The sequence below is a fragment of the Schistocerca cancellata genome, chromosome 8 (assembly GCF_023864275.1).
Source record: "Schistocerca cancellata isolate TAMUIC-IGC-003103 chromosome 8, iqSchCanc2.1, whole genome shotgun sequence".
Classification (NCBI taxonomy): Eukaryota; Metazoa; Arthropoda; class Insecta; order Orthoptera; family Acrididae; genus Schistocerca; species Schistocerca cancellata.
In genome coordinates, this window is record NC_064633.1 from 546,218,244 (window position 1) to 546,244,764 (window position 26,521).

Consider the following 26,521-nt stretch of genomic DNA (forward strand, 5'->3'; position numbering starts at 1 on the left):
CTGCTGATTTTGAAAGGGTAAGCCGACGGGTGTGAGGGAGTCGAGTGAATGCTTTCCAGACGCCGACATTGTCAAGAGGCACGCCCGCAGGGGCCTGAAGTAATGGCTGGGCTAGAGGTTCCGTTACTTCGCAGAAACTTGGGGAAAACACTTTCTGGCGGGCTACCAGCGAGGCGTGGGAATGACTTGTGTACCCAGGCAGTTGTGGCGGGCAAATTCCCGCGCTTTCTGCAAAATCGTAACTGTGATTGGCTTACTCAGGGCATAGCTCCGTGACGTAGCAAAATCGGCGCAGAAATTGGCGCCAAGAATCTCCATTGGTGGAATGGTAGTGTTCCGGCAATGGAGTGGAATTTTCCGCCGGTTTTCGAGTTGCTGAATGGAACGTTTAGCCACGGCCACTGTCGTGGGGGCGGGAATGTTGTGTGTTCGGCCTGTATGAATGCTCGGGGTAGTCGGCTCTCGCCTTTCGATCGAGGACGTCAAAGCATCCAGCCATCACCTCCGGTACGCCAGATCGTGTTCTGGAGTTAAGAAGACAGTTTGGTAATGTATGTCCGCAGCACCGGCAGATAGGGATTTTCCTAGGTGATAATCAGAGCTCAGCAGAGCGCGCCTGTTCGTCTTTTTCTAACTTTGTTCTGTCTTGAGTAGCAGCAATTAATGTTGGGTTAGCTGTGCGTCTCTCTTAAGATTTGAGTGGCAAGGAATTGGCTCCACATACCACTTCGTCTTAAACCTCACAATCTAGTTTAGGGACAACTTCACCTTCATAGCGTTTGTTTGAGTATCCAATTTGAGCCAATTTGATGTATTATAAATGTTTCATGTGTTTTTGTTTATTATTTTGTAATTAGTCTTAATAAATCATATTGTTATTTTGGACAGAACTTTCATTCTGTTAATCGGTAGAGCAACCCATCATTTCTCACTACGTTAATGAAACCTTCCTTTATTTAACTTATTTATCAAATTAAATTATTGCAGGTGCCAAACTCTTTTCTACTCCACTTGCAGGGTTGATTACAGTCAGTTCGCGTATATTTTTTAATCCATGTGCAACAGCAAAAGTCGGAGTTAGAATAGGGGGGGCTTAGAGCATCATTTACATATGGAGATTCTAGAAGAATTTAGTGTTAAATACACTGCTAGCCCCGGCACCTCGCACAGTGTTCCAGTGTTGTTTACAGATGAGACAGCAGAGCTCGATTGGTGACAGCGCAGTGACTGGTGGCGATGTTTATAACCCAGTCCAATGGCAGCGAGATGGCGCAGTTGTTAGCACACTAGACCGCATTCGGGAGGACGATGGTTCAAACCTGCGTCCGGCCATCCTGATTTAGGTTTTCCGTGATTTCCCTAAATCGCTTCGAGCAAATGCCGGGACGGTACCTATGGCACTGCCAACTTCCACATTCTCCCCTAATTCGATGGGACCTATGGCCTCACTGTCTGGTCCCTTCCCCCAAATAAACCAACCAAACAATACAGTGGTAGGAATTGGGAGCTTTTCAAGGTAGTCAAATGGCTTCAGGACACTAAGTAGTGACACAGTGGAAGCGACTATTTTAACCCTCCTTCGAGGCTCTAAGCGAGCCTCCTGACCCTTTTAAGGCAAATGTGGCGTAGGCGTAGCAGGGTCCAGTTACACTACTGGCCATTAAAATTGCTACATCACGAAGATGACGTGCTACAGACGCCAAATTTAACCGACAGGAAGAAGACGCTGTCATCTGCAAATGATTAGCTTTTCAGAGCATTCACACAAGGTTAGCGCCGGTGGCGACACCTACAACGTGCTGACATGAGGAAAGTTTCCAACCGATTTCTCATACACAAACAGCAGTTGACCAGCGTTGCCTGGTAAAACGTTGCTGTGATGCCTCGTGTAAGGAGGAGAAATGCGTACCATCACGTTTCCGACTTTCATAAAGGTCGGATTGTAGCCTATCGCGATTGCAGTTTTTCGTATCGCGACATTGCAGCCCGCCTTGGTCGAGCTCCAATGTCTGTTAGCAGAATATGGAATCGGTGGGTTCAGGAGGGTAATACGGAACGCCGTGCAGGATCCCAACTGCCTCGTATCACCAGCAGTCGACATGACAGGCATCGTATCCGCATGGCTGTAACGGATCGTGCAGCCACGTCTCGATCCCCGAGTCAACAGATGAGGACGTTTGCAAGACAACAACCATCTGCACCAACAGTTCGACGACGTTTGCAGCAGCATGGACTATCAGCTCGGAGACCATGGCTGCGGTTACCCTTGACGCTGCATCACAGACAGGAGTGCCTGCGATGGTGTACTCAACGACGAACCTGGGTGCAAGAATGGCAAAACGTCATTTTTTCGGACGAATCCAGCTTCTGTTTACAGCATCATGATGGTCGCATCCGTGTTTGGCGACATCGCTGTGAACGCACATTGGTACCGTGTATTCATCATCGCCATGCTGGCGTATCACCCGGCGTGATGGTATGGGGTGCCATTGGTTACACGTCTCGGTCACCTCTTGTTCCCATTGACGGCACTTTGAGCAGTGGACGCTACATTTCAGATGTGTTACAACCCGTGGCTCTACCCTTCATTTGATCCCTGCGAAACCCTACATTTTAGCACGATAATATACGACCTCAAGTTGCAGGTTCTGTATGGGCCTGTTCGACTGCTGCCCTGGCGAGTGCATTCTCCACATCTCTCACCAATTGAAAACGTCTGGTCAACGGTGGCCGAGCAACTGGCTCATCACAATACGCCAGCCGCTACTCTTGATGAACTGTGGTATCGTGTTGAAGCTGCATGGGCAGCTGTACCTGTACACGCCATCCAAGCTCCGTTTGACTCAATGCCCAGGCGTATCAAGGCCGTTATTACGGGCAGAGGTGGTTGTTATGGATACTGATTTCTCAGGATCTATGCACTCAAATTGCGTGAAAATGTAATCACATGTCAGTTCTAGTATAATACACTCCTGGAAATTGAAATAAGAACACCGTGAATTCATTGTCCCAGGAAGGGGAAACTTTATTGACACAATCCTGGGGTCAGATACATCACATGATCACACTGACAGAACCACAGGCACATAGACACAGGCAACAGAGCATGCACAATGTCGGCACTAGTACAGTGTATATCCACCTTTCGCAGCAATGCAGGCTGCTATTCTCCCATGGAGACGATCGTAGAGATGCTGGATGTAGTCCTGTGGAACGGCTTGCCATGCCATTTCCACCTGGTGCCTCAGTTGGACCAGCGTTCGTGCTGGACGTGCAGACCGCGTGAGACGACGCTTCATCCAGTCCCAAACATGCTCAATGGGGGACAGATCCGGAGATCTTGCTGGCCAGGGTAGTTGGCTTACACCTTCTAGAGCACGTTGGGTGGCACGGGATACATGCGGACGTGCATTGTCCTGTTGGAACAGCAAGTTCCCTTGCCGGTCTAGGAATGGTAGAACGATGGGTTCGATGACGGTTTGGATGTACCGTGCACTATTCAGTGTCCCCTCGACGATCACCAGTGGTGTACGGCCATTGTAGGAGATCGCTCCCCACACCATGATGCCGGGTGTTGGCCCTGTGTGCCTCGGTCGTATGCAGTCCTGATTGTGGCGCTCACCTGCACGGCGCCAAACACGCATACGACCATCATTGGCACCAAGGCAGAAGCGACTCCCATCGCTGAAGACGACACGTCTCCATTCGTCCCTCCATTCACGCCTGTCGCGACACCACTGGAGGCGGGCTGCACGATGTTGGGGCGTGAGCGGAAGACGGCCTAACGGTGTGCGGGACCGTAGCCCAGCTTCATGGAGACGGTTGCGAATGGTCCTCGACGATACCCCAGGAGCAACAGTGTCCCTAATTTGCTGGGAAGTGGCGGTGCGGTCCCCTACGGCACTGAGTAGGATCCTACGGTCTTGGCGTGCATCCGTGCGTCGCTGCGGTCCGGTCCCAGGTCGACGGGCACGTGCACCTTCCGCCGACCACTGGCGACAACATCGATGTACTGTGGAGACCTCACGCCCCACGTGTTGAGCAATTCGGCGGTACGTCCACCCGGCCTCCCGCATGCCCACTATACGCCCTCGTTCAAAGTCCGTCAACTGCACATACGGTTCACGTCCACGCTGTCGCGGCATGCTACCAGTGTTAAAGACTGCGATGGAGCTCCGTATGCCACGGCAAACTGGCTGACACTGACGGCGGCGGTGCACAAATGCTGCGCAGCTAGCGCCATTCGACGGCCAACACCGCGGTTCCTGGTGTGTCCGCTGTGCCGTGCGTGTGATCATTGCTTGTACAGCCCTCTCGCAGTGTCCGGAGCAAGTATGGTGGGTCTGACACACCGGTGTCAATGTGTTCTTTTTTCCATTTCCAGGAGTGTATATTTGTCCAATGAATATCCGTTTATCATCTGCATTTCTTCTTGGTGTTGCAATTTTAATGGCCAGTAGTGTATTGTCCAGGTGCGTCAACAAGCTTGGGAGGGAATCTACGAAGCAAGACGTCACCTGGTTTGTCTCGAGCATCGAACGGCGCTAAGAGTTCGTCGCCTCAGGCCGCAGCAGCGACAGGATTTCACCAAACGGTGCAGAAGCTCCGATACCACGGGCGAGGAGTGACGTTTCAAAGGGGGGGGGGGGGGGGGGTAGCCGTGCGCGGCCCCTGTCTGCGACCCGAGTAAACTTTGTTCTACGGGTGTATCATCGTATTTTAACTCTTTCCATACCGTGTCTCTGAGGCTTAATGTGGGGATCAGCCCAGAATTAGTCTTAATAAGAGAGGGAAACCGCCTAAAAGCCACATCCTGCTGATCGGCGCACCAGCGACGACCGTCAATCCACAGCACGGATTCGATCCGGATCTGGCTCACCTTCCTGTCTCGCAAGCTAGCGCATTTCGCGTTAAGCGGTCCCCTCATTGGACGATTTGGCTAACGTTGACGTAGAGCTGTACGAGTTTTATGGCGTCGCTTCCTGTTATTTCGCTTCGACGAGCCACTGCCTTGTGTGAGAGACAAAATAAGTTTTGCGATATTTCGGCAACGTGCTACGATAGGTTGAGTCAACAACAGACAAGAACACTGTCTAGGTCACAAGCGGGACTTTGGAATATGCCTGCAGATAAAATATCGATATATCGATATTTTTTGCTAAAATTGTCGGTGTATACTGGCGATATTTCTTACCCTGATATATCGATATCGAGATGGCAAAATCAAGTACTCATATTTTAATTTATATTACATTTTTTCACAATTTTCGGTACATGTTTGAAGTTGTTCTTTTGAAATTGTCTTAATAAGAGAGCGAAACCGCCTAAAAGCCACATTCTGGCTGACCACTGTGTGAAGAAGTCTTAACTACTTTTTGAGCTTTCACCACGTCAAATCTTTCTCTTCAACTATTTAAAGCAAGTTATTGTGGCACGAAAGAAGAATGATTGCACTGGGGCAGGGTGGTGTGAATGAAATAACAAGATTTCCGATGCGAAGAAATAGCACACCAGCTGCGAAAAAAAAAAACTATTTTTAATGCAACTAGTGTGCTGTTTCTTCACATCGGCATTCTTCAAAAACAGTTGGTGAAAATCATGATCAAAAATCTAAATGACAAGATTGGTCTTTGTGGTGGAAGGGAACGTGTGAGGGAAAACGCTGACGTAATCGGCGCTTGGCGCTATCAACAGAAAGTGCAACGTTTAGCTTCACCACGCAATTTTGACACTACAGCTGCTAGGTCGCTGGCGTTGGTAGATTGGAAAAACAGGGAAGTCGACATGAAGAACGCCGGACAAATCCAATATGTGACGAAACCGAATAACAGACCCATCGGACACCGTTGATTGTGCCACTCACGTGCAGTTACAATTGTTAGCAAAGCGATGATCGTCAAGCGTGAACGTGTGTCATTTCCCTTTCTTATTGCTCTAAGGAGGATAGACAGGCTGCTAGTTTGTTGATGTACAGAATATCTAATAATAAATCAATACTTACATATACAGCTCTAAAACAGGCAGTATATTTACGATCTGAATTTTTGGGGGCCAGTACTGCGATACATTTTCCTCCGTTCAATTGATACATTTATCGATATATCGAGAGTCGATTGTGATTTTGAAAAATCGATATCTCAGATCCCCAATATTTTAAAAAAAAATATCAATAGCCCTGCTTGACAGAGGCCTTTATCTACTTACGGTTTTCAGTTGAAGTCCATATTTGTTGGGTTTTCTACTGTAACTTATACCCTTAGAAAATATATGCCTTTTCTAAGCACCAGCCCAGTGAGGATCTGTCGAGAACGCGTTGATATTGGAATTTGTAATATAATGACGGAAAAAGTCGTATTGGAAGTTAAGGAATTTTCGTATTCTGTTATTTTCGTGTTATAGTGTGGATTACGCCATTTTAAGACAACGGTCCATTGAAGATTTATTAAAAACGTGTCGTACTTGGTAATATTTGTTGTACTTAAATGTCAATAACACATTGGAGCGGCCGACCTCAGTGACCGAGCGGTTCTAGGCGTTTCTGTCTGCAACCGCGCGACCGCTACGGTCGCAGGTTCGAATCTTGCCTCGGGCATGGATGTGTGTGATGTCCTTAGGTTAGTTAGGTTTAAATAGTTCTAAGTTCTAGGGGACTGATGACCTCAGATGTTAAGTCCCATAGTGCTCAGAGCCATTTGAACCACATTGGAGCTTAAAGCCTGCAGAAGATCGTAACATAAAATACAAGACGGTTTACTGCACAAATTCAGCGGAGCGTAGTTGATAGAGGCGCCGGCTTATGGATCAATTTGCACAAAATTATGACCAGATTTGGTGGCCTAAGTACAGTCTTCAGATCACATGTACTATTATAAATGCAACTAGCAGTGTATAACAGCGTCCATCCCCCATAAAATTCTTATTTTAATTCTTCAGGTAAAAATCTGTTATATTCGGCCACGCTCTCTGTGATACTCTGTGATAGTAATTGAAACACTGAGCCTGTACTGCGTTGTAATTTTTTTTTACAGTGAAACCTGTATGTAATTATTTTCGGTATAGTCAGTAACTGCAAACAGAGATTTGACATGTAAGTTGTATTTGAAGCCAAAAGTAAAACATAAAATATATATACAACATCGTCACACTGGGTAAGTTGTACAAACATTAATGATGTATGTACACTGAGTTGCACATGACACCCAGGTACTCATACTTAGGTTAGGTTAGGTTAAGTAATGCCGCTGCATTTACTAAAAGAGAGTGGGACTTTCTTTTTAAATTAATAGAAATAATTTCTTTAATATTCGATGTTATGTAAATGTATCACTATCAGAAGTGAATATGTCAGATTTAGTGAAGCTGTATAAGCTTTTATCCTTACTGACTGCGTCGGCCGCTGTGGCCGAGCGTTTCTAGGCGCTTCTGTCCGGAACCGCGCTGCTGCTACGGTCGCAGGTTCGAATGCTGCCTTGGGCATGGATGTGTGTGATATCCTTAGGTTTAAGTAGTTCTAACTCTAGGGGACTGATGACCTCAGATGTTAAGTCCCATAGTGCTTAGAGCCATTTCAACCTTACTGACTGCACATGGAATTTTCTTTTTGTCTTACAAAATGTCCGTGGATATTGAATTTTTTTATTTGTGTATGCCACAGACCGAACAACACGACTAGCATATGGACAAGGCAAGAAATGTGTGTTGTAACGGAGCCATCGCAGAAATTTCGTGCGTTCCCATTTTCGTTAACAAATTGTGTGGTTTGCGAACCGGATAACAGCCGACAGCTGCCACAGAAGAGCGATACAGCCGTAAATCGTGTTAAGCAGAACGTCCCGTGTGACACGGGCGTTGTCTCTCGCGATGTCGACTTGCGCGTCCTTGTACACATCAGCTTTAGGCGCATCGTCCAGTACGGAGATACGTTTACGCTTCGCGAGCAGGTTGTTAGCTTTCGTCAGTGATCGTGGGTAATCGTACCGCCTGTGTGTTGGGGATCGCTGCTCGGACTGGCAGCTGGTCCGATGCAGGCTGGACAGATGGGGGACTGTAGGGAGCGCCGCCCCCGGCTGACCCGAGCCTTCGATCCCGGCGTGGCGAGGCCCGGAGCCGCCAGGGTCACGGCCGCAGGGCCGCGGGGGCGAACCCACTCGCCTGCCTCCCCCGCACCGACACACGCAACACGCGTGCTGCCGCCCCCTCCCGGCCGCCACCCAGCGCTCACGCGGCTCCCGTTCCTCTTCTTGTATTCGCCATTTGCCCGCAATTTATCACCCGTACAGCTGCGACACGTGTTCGTTACGTTTACACTAGCTGTTAGCCGGAGCTCCTCTCGCATATCAGTAGCTTCGTTATGACGACCGATGATGAGAAAGAGGGCTAGCAATTTATAAATATCTGGGTGAATATATATATATATGTATGTATGCTCTTCCAGGTAACGTTATGCCTCTATAACTCACAAAATACACTACTGGCCATTAAAACTGCTACACCAAGAAGAAATGCAGACGATAAACGGGTATTCATTGGACAAATATATTATACTAGAACTGACATGTGATTACATTTTCACGCAATTTGAGTGCAGAGATCCTGAGAAATCAGTTCCCAGAACAACCACCTCTGGCTGTATAACGGTCTTGATACGCCTGGGCATTGAGTCAAACAGAGCTTGGATGGCGTGTACAAGTACAGCTGCCCATGCGGCTTCAACACGATACCACAGATCATCAAGAGTAGTGACTGGCGTATTGTGACGAGCCATTTGCTCGGCCACCATTGACCAGACGTTTTCAATTGGTGAGAGATCTGGAGAATGTGCTGGCCAGGGCAGCAGTCGAACATTTTCTGTATCCAGAAAGGCCTATACAGGACCTGCAACATGCGGTCGTGCATTATCCTGCTGAAATGTAGTGTTTCGCAGGGATCGAATGAAGGGTAGAACCACGGGTCATAACACATCTGAAATGTAACGTCCACTGTTCAAAGTGCCGTCAATCCGAACAAGAGGTGACCGAGCGTGTAACCAATGGCACCCCATACCGCCACGCCGGGTGATACGCCAGTATGGCGATGACGAATACACGCTTCCAGTGTGCGTTCACCGCGATGTCACCAAACACGGATGCGACCATCATGATGCTGTAAACAGAACCTGGATTCATCCGAAAAAATGACGTTTTGCCATTCATGCACCCAGGTTCGTCGTTGAGTACACCATCGCAGGCGGTCCCGTCTGTTATGCAGACCTTTATCAAAACGTGATAGTACGCATTTCTCCTCCTTACACGAGGCATCACAGCAACGTTTCACCAGGCAACGCTGGTCAACTGCTGTTTGTGTATGAGAAATCGGTTGGAAACTTTCCTCATGTAAGCACGTTGTAGGTGTCGCCACCGGCGCCAACCTTGTGTGAATGCTCTGAAAAGCTAATCATTTGCATATCACAGCATCTTCTTCCTGTCGGTTAAATTTCGCTTATGTAGCACGTCATCTTCGTGGTCTAGCAATTTTAATGGCCAGTAGTGTACTAGATGACAGGAATATTTATTGACATAAATCCACACTAGCGAGGATATGAACACAGTTTATTGACTTATTTTCCAGCGAGGTACAGCAATGAGATGCAATTTTTAAAGAGAAAATTAGTTTCTTCTGTAATTTAGCTTATGTATTTAAACCAGCTGTATACAAACCAATTTAAATCACATTTCTATCATGTCATATTGGGAGTTAGAGAGCTTAACCTTCGAGTGGCCGCGGTGTATTATTTCGTATGAGCAGGCTTCTCGGGTACTCGGTACCCACCTTCTATGATAAGCTGTAATTGTTGTAGAATTCAGTTGAATATGTATATTTTGCAGTAACATTATTATATATTTGTTTCAAAAGCTTTCATCAGCACCTGCATGTAGGAATTAATAGCACAAATATTTGACATACAATTACTTGTAAATAATAAAAAATGACTACTTATTTTGATTGTTGTTATTTTGTGTTAAGTCTTTACAGATATATAGTAACGACAATACATTAGCTGCACAAATATTAATGATTTATCAGTCAGTCTCTCAGCTTCATCGAGTTCTTGAAGGTACGCAGGTATATCCTCAAGCTTTATAAAATCTTTGGACCTAGGATCTAAAAACAAACAGACAAACAAACACTAGTTTCACAAGCTGCGACATCGTCGCGAAAAAACACAGTGACCCGTATATGTAATAAGTTTCCTTTAATTTACGTCTACGGTCACAATCTTTTCTGTTTAACAGATTACCGGTTTCGGTCTTTTATGACCATCATCAGATCTGCAGCAAAAATGGGAAAAATATAAATACACTCACAAACTGTATACAGCTTAAGAACAATACATAGAGCATATTGAAAAGTAGTACTGACAAAATTTACATTTGTGCGCTTTAAATATGAAGAGGCATACCTGTTTCATGAAAACAAAGTCCTAATGTACTGCAGCCATAGTGGCATCGTCAAATGTTAAATGCGGAATTAACACCAGCTTCGTCAAATACGTATAAATCACATCACATGCACGAATCATGTTGTCAGTAAAACTACTGTTTAAAACAAGCTGCCGTACAGTAGCCACAAGATGTTTATGTTTGTGTTGTAAGTTGACCAGATGTCGCTAATGTCGGCATAACCTAGTTTTCAATCATTAATTGAAACAGCGAAAATAAAAGGGGGACACAATAGTCTGTAATAAGCTTATAAAGTATAAAAGGTGTTACAGTAAAAAAAGCAATAAAACGAAGAACACGACAAAAGTAATATTGTTAAAAAGACGAAGAGTAAAAAAACAGTGGTTGACATATGCTCTAGTGTCAATATTCTAGACAATGACATAAATACACTCCTGGAAATGGAAAAAAGAACACATTGACACCGGTGTGTCAGACCCACCATACTTGCTCCGGACACTGCGAGAGGGCTGTACAAGCAATGATCACACGCACGGCACAGCGGACACACCAGGAACCGCGGTGTTGGCCGTCGAATGGCGCTAGCTGCGCAGCATTTGTGCACCGCCGCCGTCAGTGTCAGCCAGTTTGCCGTGGCATACGGAGCTCCATCGCAGTCTTTAACACTGGTAGCATGCCGCGACAGCGTGGACGTGAACCGTATGTGCAGTTGACGGACTTTGAGCGAGAGCGTATAGTGGGCATGCGGGAGGCCGGGTGGACGTACCGCCGAATTGCTCAACACGTGAGGCGTGAGGTCTCCACAGTACATCGATGTTGTCGCCAGTGGTCGGCGGAAGGTGCACGTGCCCGTCGACCTGGGACCGGACCGCAGCGACGCACGGATGCACGCCAAGACCGTAGGATCCTACGCAGTGCCGTAGGGGACCGTACCGCCACTTCCCAGCAAATTAGGGACACTGTTGCTCCTGGGGTATCGGCGAGGACCATTCGCAACCGTCTCCATGAAGCTGGGCTACGGTCCCGCACACCGTTAGGCCGTCTTCCGCTCACGCCCCAACATCGTGCAGCCCGCCTCCAGTGGTGTCGCGACAGGCGTGAATGGAGGGACGAATGGAGACGTGTCGTCTTCAGCGATGAGAATCGCTTCTGCCTTGGTGCCAATGATGGTCGTATGCGTGTTTGGCGCCGTGCAGGTGAGCGCCACAATCAAGACTGCATACGACCGAGGCACACAGGGCCAACACCCGGCATCATGGTGTGGGGAGCGATCTCCTACACTGGCCGTACACCACTGGTGATCGTCGAGGGGACACTGAATAGTGCACGGTACATCCAAACCGTCATCGAACCCATCGTTCTACCATTCCTAGACCGGCAAGGGAACTTGCTGTTCCAACAGGACAATGCACGTCCGCATGTATCCCGTGCCACCCAACGTGCTCTAGAAGGTGTAAGTCAACTACCCTGGCCAGCAAGATCTCCGGATCTGTCCCCCATTGAGCATGAGCATGTTTGGGACTGGATGAAGCGTCGTCTCACGCGGTCTGCACGTCCAGCACGAACGCTGGTCCAACTGAGGCGCCAGGTGGAAATGGCATGGCAAGCCGTTCCACAGGACTACATCCAGCATCTCTACGATCGTCTCCATGGGAGAATAGCAGCCTGCATTGCTGCGAAAGGTGGATATACACTGTACTAGTGCCGACATTGTGCATGCTCTGTTGCCTGTGTCTATGTGCCTGTGGTTCTGTCAGTGTGATCATGTGATGTATCTGACCCCAGGAATGTGTCAATAAAGTTTCCCCTTCCTGGGACAATGAATTCACGGTGTTCTTATTTCAATTTCCAGGAGTGTATTAAACACCGTTGATATTGCACCGTGTAATATTAAACAACATAAAACAAATCGCTAAAGGAGCCACAAATGAAAGAAACTATAGTTCTGCACATAATCAGCGTCCTCTGTTAGCGCTAACGCCACTTGTGTCGTGTTCTTCCTTTTATTGCTTTTTATTACTGTAACACCTTTTATACTTTATAAGCTTATTACAGACTATTGTGTCCCCCTTTTATTTTCGCTGTTTCAATTAATGATTGAAAACTAGGTTATGCCGACATTAGCGACATCTGGTCAACTTACAACACAAACATAAACATCTTGTGGCTACTGTACGGCAGCTTGTTTTAAACAGTAGTTTTACTGACAACATGATTCGTGCATGTGATGTGATTTATACGTATTTGACGAAGCTGGTGTTGATTCCGCATTTAACATTTGACGATGCCACTATGGCTGCAGTACATTAGGACTTTGTTTTTATGCAACAGGTATGCCTCTTCATATTTAAAGCGCACAAATGTAAATTTTGTCAGTACTACTTTTCAATATGCTCTATGTATTGTTCTTAAGCTGTATACAGTTTGTGAGTGTATTTATATTTTTCCCATTTTTGCTGCAGATCTGATGATGGTCATAAAAGACCGAAACCGGTAATCTGCTAAACAAAAAAGATTGTGACTGTAGACGCAAATTAAAATAAACTTAAAAAAGCGCTAATTACTACTCTTATATCGCGAAAAATATACGAAAAACTACTTAAGTATTCCTCGATCCCTGAAACAAAAACTGTTGTGAAAAAGTACTTTTACAGTTCACTCCGTTGCTTCGATGCAGTTGAATTGGCACTCACGTTCAAAATTATCGGAAAGAATAAGTGTAACACGAGCGGTCTTACGGAATACGGATCGGAGTGCCCCCCTACCGTTTTCCTTACGAATCAACGCAATACTGAGAGCTCTGTGTCGAAGATGGAGTCTTGCGGGAAGGAGGGGGGAGGGGGAGAGGAGAGTCAGATAGACAAATACCTAGGGTTGCCACGCTCGCAGGGCTGTATATCCCGCTCCAGCACTACGAAATTCTGCACTGGGGTACTCAACACCCTAGCGCGCCCGCTCGAAGGTTAAAACTGTTACGGTGGATCCAACATGCTGTGTGTAGTACTTGGTTAGGTGCAGATGAATGTTCTGGTGGAGTAATCTGACGTAGATGAGGTGTTCAAATGTGTGTCCATGTTCCTGAATACACAACCCGATGCTCCTTCTAAATGACTTTTTCATGGGTTGTTAGTCTCCAGTGCGACAGAGTGACAAGCTTCCTCTATGCACCGTTTGGGGTCATGTGGGGTTGTGGATTCAGTGACATAACACGATTATTTACATAGATCCACGAAAATAAATCTACTGGTGTTAAATCAGGCGACCGTGCGGGCCATTCCGAAGGACTATGGTGCCCCAGCCAACTTCCAGGGAACCAGTTGTTCAGTTCTTGCACATCTTGTACTAGGTGACCATCATACTGCATCTACGTATGGCCTCTAATGTCTAGACGGACATTTGCAAGGAGAGCATCTAAAAGGTCAACGATAAAACCACAATACATCTCACGTGTCATTGTATCTGCCAAGTTGTGTAGATCAATTATTTCATCCCCAGGGATTCCACACCACACGTTAATTGACCATCTTCATCGACGTTCAACGGGACGTACCAACATAGAATTTTGTGTGATCGAGTAATGCATATTATGACAGTTCACTGCATCATAATGCTTTGTAAGGCATCAACACAGCCCATTCGCAGACAGTAACTCTCCAATTGAAATCGTTCCCTTGCAGTTCCTGTGTCAGCGATAGGTGGTACGGGTGAGACCTGTGATGCCGTACTATGTACCACACATATATGAGGTTGATACCAGTGCCTGCAGCAACGTCTCATAAGCTAACATGAGGATCGTGGTGTATTGCAGTTAAAACAAACACCTCCATTTCCTCACTTCTTACTAGACTTCGTCTGTTACTACCGCACCGTCTCACCCTACCTGTTTCTCAAAGCCTTTGCTCAGCACGTAAGAACGTAATGGATGCTGGAGCTCTTCGACCAGGACAGCTTATGGTATACACCATAGTTGCTTCATTGGCATCGTGTCAGCATTCGCCGAGCATCGACAACATGTCAACGTACTAGTTGGCTGTGTGTAAGCCATGTTTCCTCAACGTCTGTATCCACAACAGAACGCCATTCGTTTGTGTGGTCCGGCCTGCCATTTATACGGTGCTGTATGGCGACGGATGGCAGTCTAAACGAACATGACATCTAACAGCGCATGGAGGAAGCTTCTCGTTCCCTGGCGCCGGCGACGTTACATCTCGCCCCTAGATCGTTTAGAAGATGCATTCCGCTGTGCGCTCATGAACATGGGCACACATTCGAACACCTCAATTAAATCAACATTCCTCCACCAGAACATCCATCTACACTCCGCCACCAGAACATCCATCTGCACATAGCCAAACATTAAGTACAGTATGTTGCATCGACCCTTAAAACTTCGAAAGTTTCTAACTACCCAAAAAAACGTGATAGAAATATGATTTAAACTGATTTGTATACAGCTGGCTTAGGCACATCAGTTACATTTTGTAAAAAACTAATGTTCTATTCATAAAATTGTTTCTCCTTTCTGTAACTTTCTGAAAAGTAATTCAATAAACTACGGTCACAACCCCAAAAAAGTGTAACGTTTCTTATAGGGACGTATCTCAATAAACATTCCTGACTGCTTTTATTTTGTAAGTTACAGAGGCTTGCACTTTATCTGAAACAATGTATGTAAATGTATCTGGCAGTATACAGGGTGATTACGTGATGACTTTACAAACTTTCTGGGGTCATAGAGAAGGGTAAAAGAGTCAGATTCAAGTAAGGACTCCTAGTCCGGAAACGACGCAGTCGAAAGTTATAAGCGAAAATCGTTCTGATACCTCTGACAGTGGAATACTGTTGTTGCTAAGATTTTATGGTAGGAAACTTTCAGAGGTGGTAGTATGGACCAGAATAAGAAAAAAATGTCAAGTAAATGAGGGCTCTGAAACTCTTACCTAAAGGGCTAAGACCACTTTACGAACTTCCAGCATGATGGAATAACTGTAGATCGGCAACTTCTGTTAATCTGTACAATAAAACACCAACCAAAGTTGCAAATTTCACTTTGTTATTCACTCGATGACTAGTTTCGGGCCGGGACCCATTTTAAAATCATCATAACAGGTAGTCAAATTAGTATTTCCTAAAATGCAAATACCCTATCAAAAATATACAAACGAACAGTATACGCTGTAACTTCGTTTGCACATGTTTGACATGTTTTTTTTTTTTTGCATTTTAGGAAATACCAATTTGACTACCTGTTACAATGATTTAAAAATGGGTCCCGCCCCGAAACTAGTCATCGAGTGAATAAGAAAGTGAAATTTGCAACTTTGGCTGGCTTTGCATTGTGCTCTGGCCACTTGTACAGCAAATGAGATGTTTCAGAATAGCGAATGTGAAAAAGTGCTCATACCTCATAAGGTATGCACTTCAGAGCACAGGTATATCGGACACTTTTTTCTTGTTTTTATCCGTACTATCTCCTCCAAAAATATGGTAAGTACAGAGCTTGCAGTAGAAGATTTTCATAGCATAGATGACGAACAAGTGCTCATAGCTCGGAAGGTATGCACTTCAGAGCCCATATTTTTCTTGTTTTGGTCCTTGCTACTACCTCTGAAAGTTTCTATTGTATAATCTCAGGGACGACAGTACCGGTACGTGTATTCCTCTGTCAGAGACATGAGAACGATTTTCGCTTATAACTTTCCCCTTTGTCTTTTCCGGATCAGGATCGCTTACCTCAGACCGATACATTTACTTTTCTCCATCATCCCTGAAAGTTTGTACGTCGAATTGTAGATAAAAATATCAAAAACTTCAAACAAGTTTCTTTCTAATCAACTATTTATTGCACGATCTTAGCACAGTTCTATAAATAACGTTTTTAGTCTTTCCTTCTTTTGCAAGAGCGTAAAGAAAAACACGGATCTCTAAATACACACTGGCATCTACAGTGTTTGCTCTTGGGCTTTATTTACGGTCATAATCAAAATCGTCTCTTGTTCTACGCCTTGGATTTTTCTACACCTACTGTCTGCTTCATTGGGTTCATCATCATTAAGTAAATGTATATGAACTGATGTTGATGACTATCTGGTTGAAGCAACGAGCCAGTTCTGCGGTAAATTAGACCTTGAATCGTGAAAGTAGGTGAAAAACCTGTCATTTTGACTTCCGCATCCGCACCAAATGAAGCCATCTAAAAGCATGCATTATATTTTCTAATTATATTTTAAAAAAGCTCCTCTGTTAATTACACTCGTACAAAAGTAGAACTTTTAGGGGTTTCTCTGGTCACCAAAGCTACATATAGCAATTCCTTTTCATTTCAACATGTTACAATGTCTACATTTTTGATACATTCCCCCTAACATGTCTAATCGATGATCAACATGGTTTAACGGATCATAATTAAAGGCACCATCACTGAACGCTTCCTGCGTTTTACATGTAAAGGCACAACGCCCCTGTTTGTCGTGTAACTTTTATTGACGCCGTCTTTGTGGGCCTCCTAGCGTCTCAAAAACTATAAGAAGCGCGTGACGCTCTGTGTCTTACAAGTAAATGCGATGGGCTTGTGACCACCACTTAAGGCCGCATGACCTTCTGCGTCTAAGTTCCAGTTGCTCCGAAGATTCGAGTAACTTTTCTAGCTCAAGCTCTCTTAGAAATATGCATTAAAGAGGTTTTTCGTTTGCGAAACATATAGTAAAATAAATAATGTTGATAATACGTTTCTTAAGCTCTGCATTTGTAATGGTTTTAAATTACGATTCTCGGGGTTATCGTCGGATTTTATTATTGTATCTCGACAATAATTCTCCGCAGGAACGGTCCAGCTTCCCTAGGTAGCGTACCAATTCAGTTTTAAAATTCCAGAAATCGCGCGTACGAGTGAACATTGCATTCGCAGTTTCACGCAATGATCTGTGAACACACCGATTCGCCGCCCTCTGCGCAAGCGCTGTCTGCGATCCTAGTTCATCCTCGTAGGGGTCGATCTTCATTTTATACTTTCTAAAGCAGCCTATGTTTTTCCTCAGGGTTCAAGTAATCTCCATACCAAATTTTATCAAAATCGGTTCAGTGCCTCGGTAGCGGTAACGAAGCCGACAGAGTTGCGTTCACATTTACAATATTAGTATGGATTTCAGTTCACTTTGATCCACTGTAATAAAATTAATGGATCGATGGGCATCATATCAGTGAAAAATTTATTTTACATGTTGTCTCTTGTTATTGAGACGTCTGCGACGCGGCCGTTGTTATTTACTATTTAATTATCCTGCTTAACCAAATGTTGAGACTGTGAGCGTATCGGATATCCAAGCCGTGTCACAACGAAAATGTTGCAAGAAAGAGAAACAATTGTTGGTGTTGACATGATAAGTGGGAGGTTAATGGTAGATTTTCTTACCACAGATCGTAACTACATGGCAAAATATAACCACATGGGAAATAATAATGATAATAAAAACAATAGTAATACATTCAGACCGTCACATGAGGCATAGGCAACACTACTACCATAGTAAAAGGCACTGTGTCGCATAAAAGGCATAATGGAGTCCATAATAATACTGCGAATTTCATGAAGCGACTTTGCACAACTTTCAGTGCACTATTACTTTATGCAGATAGGTTGGAGAATAAAACGAAGGAAATTTACTGCGCTGTCTTTTAATGAATATCTGTCGAAATAGTCTCCTTAAACAAAAACGCAGGAGCTGTTGAATAATACTTTTTTGGTACAAAGTTTCGCAACATAACTGTGTATCATGAGGTACATCTGACCAGAAAAAAAAAACGGTTAGTGGAGGACTTTTTCATTATTATTTTTTAAGAGGTTCAGTGAAATCAGTATGTAGCTTCAGCGATCTTTAGAGACTTAATATACGAAATGGATAATAATCCTCAAGAGTAGCGAATACAAAATAACCGGAAAACTCACATTTAATTCACTTACAGCGAAACGTAGAGAATGTTGGACGCCCCCATCACTTTCAATCAAGTACACTCCTGGAAATGGAAAAAAGAACACATTGACATGGGTGTGTCAGACCCACCATACTTGCTCCGGACACTGCGAGAGGGCTGTACAAGCAATGATCACACGCACGGCACAGCGGACACACCAGGAACCGCGGTGTTGGCCGTCGAATGGCGCTAGCTGCGCAGCATTTGTGCACCGCCGCCGTCAGTGCCAGCCAGTTTGCCGTGGCATACGGAGCTCCATCGCAGTCTTTAACACTGGTAGCATGCCGCGACAGCGTGGACGTGTACCGTATGTGCAGTTGACGGACTTTGAGCGAGGGCGTATAGTGGGCATGCGGGAGGCCGGGTGGACGTACCGCCGAATTGCTCAACACGTAGGGCGTGAGGTCTCCACAGTACATCGATGCTGTCGCCAGTGGTCGGCGGAAGGTGCACGTGCCCGTCGACCTGGGACCGGACCGCAGCGACGCACGGATGCATGCCAAGACCGTAGGATCCTACGCAGTGCCGTAGGGGACCGCACCGCCACTTCCCAGCAAATTAGGGACACTGTTGCTCCTGGGGTATCGGCGAGGACCATTCGCAACCGTCTCCATGAAGCTGGGCTACGGTCCCGCACACCGTTAGGCCGTCTTCCGCTCACGCCCCAACATCGTGCAGCCCGCCTCCAGTGGTGTCGCGACAGGCGTGAATGGAGGGACGAATGGAGACGTGTCGTCTTCAGCGATGAGAGTCGCTTCTGCCTTGGTGCCAATGTTGGTCGTATGCGTGTTTGGCGCCGTGCAGGTGAGCGCCACAATCAGGACTGCATACGACCGAGGCACACAGGGCCAACACCCGGCATCATGGTGTGGGGAGCGATCTCCTACACTGGCCGTACACCACTGGTGATCGTCGAGGGGACACTGAATAGTGCACGGTACATCCAAACCGTCATCGAACCCATCGTTCTACCATTCCTAGACCGGCAAGGGAACTTGCTGTTCCAACAGGACAATGCACGTCCGCATGTATCCCGTACCACCCAACGTGCTCTAGAAGGTGTAAGTCAACTACCCTGGCCAGCAAGATCTCCGGATCTGTCCCCCATTGAGCATGTTTGGGACTGGATGAAGCGTCGTCTCACGCGGTCTGCACGTCCAGCACGAACGCTGGTCCAACTGAGGCGCCAGGTGGAAATGGCATGGCAAGCCGTTCCACAGGACTACATCCAGCATCTCTACGATCGTCTCCATGGGAGAATAGCAGCCTGCATTGCTGCGAAAGGTGGATATACACTGTACTAGTGCCGACATTGTGCATGCTCTGTTGCCTGTGTCTATGTGCCTGTGGTTCTGTCAGTGTGATCATGTGATGTATCTGACCCCAGGAATGTGTCAATAAAGTTTCCCCTTCCTGGGACAATGAATTCACGGTGTTCTTATTTCAATTTCCAGGAGTGTAGTAGTAAAACGACGCAGAAAGGAACGGCAGTCAGCATACGACTGGCGCAATGAAGGAGACGACCATGCAAAACGCCTCAGTTTCTAGAAAGAAACATGGACGATAATACAATAAAAGTATATGAACCAGACCAAGGAAAGGATAAAACTCGTAAAAGTCTGTTGTATCATGCTCATCCGGAAGAAACTAACAATATTATCATGTAGGACCACGAAATGGACGTTACTAAAATCGTATGAACTGTCGTGAAATACATTATGGGTTCATGTATTGCTTAAAAATACTTATCTGTCCTCTTTAGTTTCTTTTGTTTGTTTGCTACTGGCGATGCGAAGCTACTTTGCTTGCTGTATAATCAGACTTCGTCAGGCGCTTTCCAGTGTCTAAATCAATCTTTTTATTTATCTTTGGCATACACAGAAATATGGAGTCCGATGAAACTACAATTAGGTAATTAACTTATTAATGAGAGCCCTGAGACGGACTCGGCGAAACTAAATACTGGGTATCTGACTCAATTTTCGTAAGGAGAAAACGAAGGTCTCCTCTTTCAGAAATATTCGGTTGGTCTCTTTCTTTGGCCATAATACCGGGTGATCAAAAAGTCAGTATAAATTTGAAAAGTGAATAAATCACGGAATAATGTATATAGAGAGGTACAAATTGACACACATGCTTGGAATGACATGGGGTTTTATTAGAACCAAAAAAAATACAAAAGTTCAAAAAATGTCCGACAGATGGCGCTTCATCTGATCAGAATAGCAATAATTAGCATAACAAAGTAAGACAAAGCAAAGATGATGTTCTTTACAGGGAATACTCAATATGTCCACCATCATTCCTCAACAATGGCTGTAGTCGAGGAATAATGTTGTGGACAGCACTGTAAAGCATGTCCGGGGTTATGGTGAGGCACTGGTGTCGGATGTTGTCTTCCAGCATCCCTAGAGATGTGGGTCAATCACGATACACTTGCGACTTTAGGTAACCCCAAAGCCAATAATCGCACGGACTGAGGTCTGGGGACCTAGGAGGCCAAGCATGACGAAAGTGGCGGCTGAGCACACGACCATCACCAAACGACGCGCGCAAGAGATCTTTCACGCGTCTAGCAATATGGGGTGTTTTTTTTGTTATAATAAAACCCCATGTCATTCCAAGCATGTGTGTCAATTTTTACCTCTCTATCTACATTATTCCGTGGTTTATTAAGTTTTCAAATTTATACTGACTTTTTGATCACCCGGTATGTTTAACGGCATTAAAGCCTGATTCCACAATATATGAGATAGGGAAAGGTATCAATAGACTGAATATTATTTTCCACATATTGGAACATAAGACAGGCTTCTTCTAAAAAAATTTTGTCATAGATTTTCATATTCACCACTATCGAATTTATGTCTACTTTCTTCATCATACCTAGTATCTAACAGTTCTTCTTGGGAAGTTGTATGATTTTCTTCAGTATTTGTTGTAAAAGGATTTTTCATCCTCTCATACACCTTCATCTTAGAATCGGTTTTCCACGCCCAGCTGAAATTCGTTGTGGTGGCTACTGACTCTGTCAGTAGCCTCGGGAGTTAATCATCTTTTACAGAAAATAATTCAGGAAAGTGATAAAATTCTCTCCTCAGTAGATTATAACGAATTAGCGCAAACTAGTCAGTAAATAGCGACACAGTATTTTGACTGCCTACAAGACTTTTATTAGCTCCTTGACGCTGCAACCTCAAATCAGTAAATCACTTGAAAATATGTTCTAAATAAAATGCATGATTCCTTACTGGTTTTAACTGCTGACGCAAATTGGTATCATCATTACTTTAAAAAATCTGAATGCCAAGTCAAACACCTTTCAGCCATCTAAATTTCCAAATTATTATTTTATTGGGCTACCAGTTTCGGCGGTATATTACGCCATCTTCAGGTCCCCTGACCGGTGTGTAGGAAGATTCCAACGTCGTTTCCGGTCAAAATATGGGCCACTATTCAAAGATTGGTATCAGTAGATTTCTAAGACGGCGTCACCTGCCAACTCAAGGTTGGCTTGTCAAATAAAAATTTGGGAATTTAGGCGGCTGAGTGGTGTTTGATTTGACATTCCGTGCAGAACAGCCGAAGTCTCGAACCATCTCTGAAAAGAAGGACACACAGAGAGACTAATTCTGTGTGACGCTATAGTGTAATGCTTCAAAATGAGCCAAAGATGTACCGTTTGACAATCACCGAACTACTGCCTGCAAAAGCAACCTAATGAAACCTTCATTACTGCCCTGGCAAATCTGTCGACACATTCTATCATTTTTTGATCTGTTGATATAAATGTTTTGTCAGTATGGTACCGCGTCATAATGACGAAAACTACACCGGGGAAACCAACGTTTCGGCCACCGTTTAAGTGGCCGTCTTCTGGCTCTCCTGACGTGCTTTATCTGTGAGGAATCACTTATTATTACTATTATTATTATTATTATTATTATTGTCATAACGATTGTTCCCCTTTAGGAGAACGATTGAACTTAATTCATAATTTCATCTCCGGACGTTTTCCTTCCTTTATTTATATTTTTTCACTTATATTTGCTCCTGAGTCCACCAGGAGGAAAACAAGAGACCACGTCCCATTCGCCGACGACCACCATTCATAGCAAACAATGCAAGAAGCAGTAGACAACAGCTGATCCGCACTCCCTCCACCGTAGCAACCTATTATAATAAAATTCCCATGTCCTAGCAGTTGTCTTGGCCTCATTGCCTCACTGGGTAGCCTTTTACGACACCATAATCAAATTGGATGTTGCTTATTTACAACATATTCTATATTTCAGCTACTCTGGCCAAAAGGCAAGAACAGATTCCTTTTTTTGAGACCTGGGCTCACTGCATTTCACAATACTTTGTTTGAAAGTGTAGGCGTGTGCTCACTCCCGTAAACCAGGAGGACCACAAACGAAAGAGCGTGTGCCTTGCATTGTCGTCTGCGCACGCCTCTCGCTCATCGTACACTGTCTCTGAGGTGGTAACAGCAAACCTAAATTTTTATGATACATATAGATACTAGGGAGTGCTCGTGCTAAGTTAGCCACAAGACATTGTATCGCTTGGCTTATAAGCAGTGTTCAGCAAAAAGGAAAACTTCCAGTAGATGGCGCCCCACATGTCGTAATTATTTGAAGAACGTCATGATTTACCGCCAAGAGCTGCTGAAAAAATTTCAGTATTGAACAACCGGTTTCGGCCCACAGACCATCATCAGCTTCATTATAACATTTACACACTCAAACTAGGCGATATAAAATCAATAACGCCAGATAATAAACATCTATGAAATCGTCACTGTTGTCACATAGTTACATTTAGTATGGAGCTAGCAGTGAAGTGGTAAGGCGCTAGTCCTCAATGAAAAACACAGAACTTTAAACAGTTTATTTAAAATAGTTACAAAACTACAGTGTGGAGACACATTTTTCTTTTATAATATAAAACGTCCATTATGGACAATAGGAAATAAAAATCTTGATCAGAATGAATTTGATTAAAAATTCCAAGCAAAAGTAATTATTAAATTCACTATTAAAAACTTCAAGGTTTTTAAATAAATTCTACAGCGGATGGTAGTGAATGAACTTTAAAAGATTAAACATTCAAAGTTTAAAGGAAGTTCTTTTAAAAAAAACATAGGTTTGCAATACTAATTTCCAGAATTTGCTGCCACGCAGGCTCTCGTGTACAAAGAGAAGACCCAGTGGCCATGTGATGTCAAAAAATCAACTTTGTTAACTATAGAGTACTCAATGGCCTCCATGTAACCACTTATATTTCCATGGCTTATATAATACATTAAACAGCTTCCTCTAACACACCAAATATAACAAAAACAGTTAATACACACACACACACTCACACAATAGAATAACCCTACCTAACTTTAACAGCCGAAAGTATTTAAAACCTGGAGCCAATATTTAAATTATTACACAACGACGACAGCTAAACGAGCCACCAGCTTTAAAACACTTTGCTTGAAATAATTTTCCAACGGTTGAGGAAATTTACAGGCCAGAAACAAAAGTAACTGATTAATCGTTACTATAACTGAATTTCAGCAGCACCCAGCCGTCTCTCGGGTCAGAACAGCACAACAATTTTTATAAAGAACAACGCTTTCTTAGGTATACGGTAGCGAAACACATATTACGTGATATTAAATTTGATTCTAAATATGACTTATATTGTGCTACTCTCTCGGTGAGCACTTAGTAAACCATAATACAACAGATTGGAAACCACGATAACACAGAGTGGTAGGCTCCCTAGAACAGCCCGGATAACTTCTTGAAAGGACATAGTAAGGCAGATGCTCTCGATTCTGACATACACTACTGGCCATACTGGCCATTAAAATTGCTACACAACGAAGATGACTTGCTACGGACGCCAAATTTAACCGACAGGAAGAAGATGATGTGATATGCAAATGATTAGCTTTTCAGAGCATTCACACAAGGTTGGCGCCGGTGGCGACACCAACAACGTGCTGACAAGAGGAAAATTTCCGACCGATTTCTCATATACAGACAGCAGTTGACCGGCGTTGCATTGTGAAACGTTGATGTGATGCCTCGAGTAAGGAGGAGAAATGCGTACCATCACGTTTCCGACTTTGATAAAGGTCGGATTGTAGCCTATCGCGATTGCGGTTTATCGTATCGCGACATTGCTGCTCGCGTGGGTCGAGATCCAATGACTGTTAGCAGAGTATGGAATCGGTGGGTTCGGGAGGGTAATACGGAACGTCGTGCTGGATCCCAACGGCCTCGTATCACTAGCAGTCGAGATGACAGGCATCTTATCTGCATGACTGTAACGGATCCTGGAGCCACGTCTCGATCCCTGAGTCAACATAATGGGACGTTTGCAAGACAACAACCACCTGCACGAACAGTTCGACGACGTTTGCAGCAGCATGGACTATCAGCTCGGAGACCATGGCTGCGGTTACCCTTGACGCTGCGTCACAGACAGGAGCGCCTGCGATGGTATACTCAACGACGGACCTGGGTGCACGAAAGGCAAAACGTCATTTTTTCGGATGAATCCAGCTTCTGTTTACAACATCATGATGGTCGCATCCGTGTTTGGCAGTGAACGCACATTGGAAGCGTGTATTCGTCATCGCCATACTGGCGTATTACCCGGCGAGATGGTATGGGTGCCATTGGTTACACGTCTCGGTCACCTTTTGTTCGCATTGACGGCACTTTGAACAGTGGACGTTACATTTCAGATGTGCTACGACCCGTGGCTCTACCCTTCATTCGATGCCTGAGGAACCCTACATTTCAGCAGGATAATGCACGACCGCATGTTGCAGGTCCTGTACGGGGCTTTCTGGATACAGAAAATGTTCGACTGCTGCCCTGGCCAGCACATTCTCCAGATCTTTCACCAATTGGAAACGTCTGGTCAATGGTGGACGAGCAAATGGCTCGTCACAATACGCCAGTCACCACTCTTGATGAACTGTGGTATCGTGTTGAAGCTGCATGGGCAGCTGTACTTGCACACGCCATCCAAGCTCTGACTCAATGCCCAGGCGTATCAAGGCCGTTATTACGGGCAGAGGAGGTTGTTCTGGGTACTGATTTCTCAGGATCTCTGCACCCAAATTGCGTGAAAATGTAATCACGTGTCAGTTCTAGTATAATATATTTGTCCAGTTAATACCCGCTTATCATCTGCATTTCTTCTTGGTGTAGCAATTTTAATGGCCAGAAGTGTAGACGCAATCCGATGTGAGTAAGCTGGTCAAATAACACAGAAGGTACCACAGGGACATCGAGTGCAACTTTGAATATACGGCACAGCTGCTGTGCTGTACTCGCAACGGCTCCTCCCAAGGCATACCACAGTCGAGATGAAACAGTCAGCTATCCCCCTGGCCAGAGATCCGTCTCCAAGAACAATGCCTCTTGACGGGAGACTGAGCCCTGTTGCTTCCTACAGACTATCAACTGCACTCCACTCTGCATTGGCCTCCTGGACTAGGCCAAACCCGGAAACGCAGCTGAGCTTTCTTGCCGAGAACATCGCTCTCACAATGGTTGCGGACCAAAGGCACTGCTACTTGTTACCGTTCTGAGAGCACTGTCAGCAGAGAGACCTACCCACACGTGCGCGCCTCTCCATCTCCTGTCTTCCGCCTGCCCACTGGTGAAAAAAACCGAAGCTTAATCGAAAAACCGCGCGCCACAGCGATATAATTTATACGAAGGCTATTCGAAAATTCAGATCCGATCGGGCGCGAAATAGAAGTCACAATGAAGATGCGATGAAACTTGGCACATATGTGTTGGAAGTGTCTCTAGCATGCCCGTCGATCGCAGCATGTCCCTCTTTTCAATTCTGAGAGGTCAGTGAACACGTAAAGACGCCTAGAAAATACTCTCACCAAGTATGAGGACCTGGTTAGAGATTTCGCTTGATGTCATGCAACCCACATAACATAAATGTCATTCGTTTCCTTCTTTATGACGGTGCTCGGCTGCACTCTGCAGGGACAATGAAGATGCTCCTGCAGCGTTTTCGGTGGGAAGTGTTTGATCGTCCACAACACAGCCCGGAATTGGCTCCACCTGCGTTTG